Source organism: Pavona decussata, unplaced genomic scaffold (genome assembly GCF_977016875.1).
Source record: "Pavona decussata unplaced genomic scaffold, jaPavDecu1.1 SCAFFOLD_34, whole genome shotgun sequence".
Lineage (NCBI taxonomy): Eukaryota > Metazoa > Cnidaria > Anthozoa > Scleractinia > Agariciidae > Pavona > Pavona decussata.
This window is the reverse complement of record NW_028145457.1, coordinates 462,317-467,081: the sequence shown is the minus strand read 5'-3', so window position 1 is coordinate 467,081 and position 4,765 is coordinate 462,317. Positions and strand designations below refer to the sequence as shown.

Here is a 4,765-nt window from a genome sequence, read left to right as displayed (position 1 = left end):
GGCTGTGTAGTTTCACAGAGGCGTAGCATTTTTTGACTTTCCTTTAAGAGGCTGTACATTAAAAAATAACAAATGAAAAAGGTGTTACTTGTACACATTGCCTCGGTGACAAATTTTGTCTGGCTACGGCTCAGGTTTTTCCCAACAAATAATTATTGTACTCTACATCTTTGATGTGTATAAGCTCTTGTTTGTCACCGCTTTATGGAATACTTACGCCACTTGCTTCTGCTCACTACAAAAAATTCTACACCAAATGGTCATGACATGCCGTAAGGATGGGTGTGCAATGCATTGTAGGAGGATTCGATGTCTTTTCATGCGACGGAACAAACAGTGCGAATAACTTTTACTTGCGTACATACAGGGTAAAACAAATTATTACACGATGTATTTATTAGGATTATACATTTTTACGTTAACCTAGAGGCTTTTACTACCTTTTAAAGTGCCACTACGACGAATATTGATGCGTTTCTTTTCGGTATTTTTTAACCTCACATTAATTAACATGTTCAAAAAAAGGTGAATTGCTATAAATTTGATCGATATATGCTCACCCGGCGCTAAAATAGCTGGCCGAAAAACACGAATAATCTGTCGGCCATTACTGTTTTCACAAATCCAACCCCACGTTTCTACTGGTCTGCGGACTAACGCATGACTTGACTAGTGACGTCAGGGACTCAACGAAACATCTCTTCAGAGCGATTAGGCGCTATTCTCCACTACGTTTTGGCATGTCTTCACCGTCTTCGCCGGCAATATCTTCCTCAAGTTCATCAGAAAGCGATGCAGAGTCTAGTTTTGATGAACAAGTCGCCGAATCATGGGGAGTTGTACCGTACAACGATAGTCTGGAATCGTTAGCTACATCAGAAGAGGCAGCAGAATACGAAGCTAGCATGACTCGAGAAGCTGAAGAGGAAGAACAGCTTAGAGCAAGATTCGATCGGGAAGTGGACATCAATTCATGGTAAGAATTAACAAAACTGTATTTTAGTTCGAACTGAAAAGGTTCTTATAAATTTTGAGCTGATTAAGGGGTTTATTATTGCCGTAAATGATTCGTTTATTTACATTTACTGTTGGGTAACTAGGGACATGGAACAACACCTTTTTCAATCTCTGGCTCTCTATTTTCCTTGTACTCCAATAGGTTCTCTTTATGGCAGTTTCCCTTATTGTTGTTCAATATCCGAACTGAGCATCCAACTCAAATCTTTCATATTTGTTTCACTTGGTCATGTGCACGTGTTCCAATTGCTCAGTTGATTTTGCATGTAAGCTGTAAGAGTGTATTTGTTGTTAAGGAATCGATCGTTGTGGAGAAGTGATGGGAACATTTAACAAGGAAACAAGCTGTATAACTTCGCATCCTGGCTTCCAAGATGTTTGCTTGAACAAGTATGTCCTGGAAGTAGCCGCATTGGGCTGAAGACAAGGACAGGAAAATCTTACACAAAAATTGTTTGTTGATGGACAAAGAGGTGAAGCAGAGTAACTTGACTTATTCTTTTTGTATTTTGTGCAGTCTTGTGTATTTTCACTGCATGTGTCACATCTCTTTATAGAATAAGAGATCTAGCAAAAGCCATTATTGAGTATTGTCATTCAGTGCAGTGCAAATAAGTACATGGCTGGGTGTTCTGCAAGATGGGCATTGGTCATTTCACTTATGATATAATTTTATGTGCATAAGTCTTCTTGTCCTCTGAACTTTTAGAACAGGAATATTCACAGTTATTGTTGTTACATCTCTCCAACGAGATTTTCGAGCAAGGATTAATCTCATTATATGTTTTGGGATATTGTGGAAATTGAAACGATCGAACATCTCCTGGAATATTTTTTGCTAACAGAATGCAAGAAATAATTCTAATTTTTACTAAATTGTTTTGTTAGGTTCCTGAGGTCAGTTGCATATCGTCAATTTACCCGACTTCTATGGGACTTCATGGGGAGCTCCAGACGCTATCCATTGCCTTGCTGTGCGTATCACAAAATAAGAAAAGAGTTTCCCAGTGTGGATGGCCAATATCATGGTTTTCAAGATGAGGACAATAGTTGATTGTAACAAATGTGAGTGTTCAAATACAGTGAGGCCAAAGAAAGGGATTATGCAAACATTAATTTGGCTTTACTTGTAAACTTCCATTAAAATTCAGGGAGGTGTTTACACAATACCGTTCTGATTATCACACGTGTATGAGTTCATCCTGGTTCCCTGTTGCGGCTCTGTATTTGTTTACTTTATACTGATCGATCTCACACGGGACTGACTTCATCTCTGTTGTTGTGCAGGGATGAGATTTTCATTCCAGTACGAAAACTCATTCTGGTATCATGGAAATGCAGTTTGACTGTTAGTTTTATATTCTTTTCAGTTGTAAAGATTTAATCGCGAAATAAAACTTACACCACCTTAAACAGTTTGTGTAAAGACGATATAAGTTTGCATCTCGTACTGGAATGAAAGGTTCTCCGGTATTAAGTAAACACACCCTAAGCCATAACTGTAAATATAATTATCTAGTAATTAATGCTTACTTTTGTGAAAATGTAACATTTTTTTGTGTGAGTTGCACTTCTGAAACTATTGACAGTTTTTTGAGATAATGAAATAGGTTTGGAACCCTGTTCATTTACCATTTTATTCTGCTTTAGGAATTTTTGGCTGAATGGTAAGCATTTGGGAAAATCAACATTTATCTGATTTTGTGGGAACTTCCCATTCAGGGATTTTCTGATTTTTTGGTCAGATTGAAAGTGCTCTTATAATTATCACTATCAGGGTGTGCCCAATTACTGTTGAAGAACACAATTTTTTTTTAAATCTGGAAAAAAACTGCTGTAAAAATTTGTCCTTGCTCTGGGTATTGTTTTTGTGATCCCAACTTATACAAAGACTTCTTTTCTTTCTTCGTCTGATGCCAAGTTACTGATTATCTGCAATTTACGAAGAGTATTATCAAGAGTCTTTACCAGTAAGGTACATAGACAAAAATTAATCAAGCCTAAACTTGCCAACATTTATAGCTAGGTAAACAGTATTGAGCAGTTTATTTCAACTGGTCACTGGATAGAGTAGTTGCCTGAGGCGAACAGACTACATAAAATGTCTGTAAGTATGCCATGTGATGGTCTTTAACATTGATAGTTATCAATGACTTTATTCGCACCGACTTTTTTTGTTGTTGGCATTCGATCACTCAGCAGCCATCAGTAACAACTTCCCTGTTCTTTGGAGGCTTTTATATCTATACCTGGCTTCCAGTGTTCATCATTATGTTATTAGTACTTGTATGTAGTTTAATTTGGTCAATTGCATGTAGTAAGGTGACTCATCTTTCGTTTTGGTTTTTTACAGAGAGGTGCTTCAGTTGATGATGACTTTGCCATTTTTGTGCAAGCACAAATTGTTCCTATTGGAGAAGGCTTTGACTCCGACAAACTCTATGTCGTGTGCGAAGGAATGGTGTTGTGCAGTATCCCACACCAGGAGCATGGTGAACAGCACTAAGATGAAATTGAAGAGTCGAGACACTAAAGGGAGGAATTGGATTACCTAGAACAAAATTCATGGAGTTTCTGCGAATGCTTATACCAGCACTGAAGAAGTAGTTTTAAAGCTAGGAGAAGCCTTAAATGTACTGATTAAATTGGAAGACAACAAGATTTCACATGAGCTAAATGCTCGTTATACTCCAATAATCGTTAAATTTGTAAGCCACAAGGTTAAATTTAATTTATAAAAAGAGCGAGTTAAGTTAAAGAATTTGAAAGTATCCAATCTTTTTCCAGCAATGAGTTACGCCTTTTCAATTGGTGGAGAGAATCGTCTTTTGTTTTAAAACGAACATCTTACGGCATATCATCGAAGTATTGTGAAGAAAGCCAATGATACGAGAAAGAAGAGACTACTACTGTGTGTGGACTGTGGATGGAAAGATATTTGTGAAAATGTCACCCTCTGGCGCACCAGTAAGAATGTACTCTGTAAAGGACTTAGATAATCTTTGAGCTTTATGCAGGGAAGATCTTACTACAAAAACGCAGAGGAATGCTCCTTATTGGAATTGAGTATTTCTGTCTGTTTTTTTAATTTTTTCTAAAGTCAGCGTTCATAAATCAGAGTTTGATTGCTGTAGCTTCAGTATTTATGAATCAGATCAAGCATGAAAAATTGCATGTTTGTCGCTCAATGTGTGTGGTCTTAATAATTGTTTGATCGAAAGATCAGAACTTACGACACTAACTATAGGGGGGGGGGGGGGGGGACTGGAATTGTACCTTGACAAAAAAGGTGGATTGTCATGGAAAGCTACAAACTTTAGAAATGCAATTTTAATAACAATGGATATGTTTGATCTCACTGATATTCAAAGGAAACGCTACCCCAACATAAACAAATTTTCTTATACATCAAAAGCTTTGAATGTAAAATCAATCATTGATTTCTTTTTAATATCGAAAGAGCTGAAAAAGTATGTTAAAACAGTGGACATTTAGGCGTCAATCGCTCCAGATCACAAAACAATTTACATGTTGCTCGATCTGCCTAAAAACACCTGGAGGGGGCCTGGCTTTTGGAAATTTAATAATACATTGCTGGATGACAAGGAATACCTTGAGAACATCCAGAAGATATACCCAAAGTTAAGAGAGAAACTTAAAAACGTTCAAGACAAATGGTTATTTTGGGAACTTTTACAAACGGAAATCAGATCGATCACTACTGCGTTCACAAGAGGAAAGTGTAAAT

The 4,765-nt window shown here is 37.1% G+C and overlaps 1 pseudogene across 1 annotated transcript; it reads left to right on the top strand.

Moving 5' to 3' along the window:
• The first annotated feature begins 245 nt into the window (after window positions 1–245).
• LOC146484313 (uncharacterized) lies at window positions 246–4,192 on the top strand (annotated as a pseudogene). The gene is made up of 6 exons (XR_014863635.1): window positions 246–976; window positions 1,101–1,159; window positions 1,209–1,474; window positions 1,535–1,604; window positions 1,906–2,082; window positions 3,371–4,192. The product of XR_014863635.1 is annotated as an uncharacterized LOC146484313 (transcript).
• The last annotated feature ends 573 nt before the right edge of the window (window positions 4,193–4,765 follow it).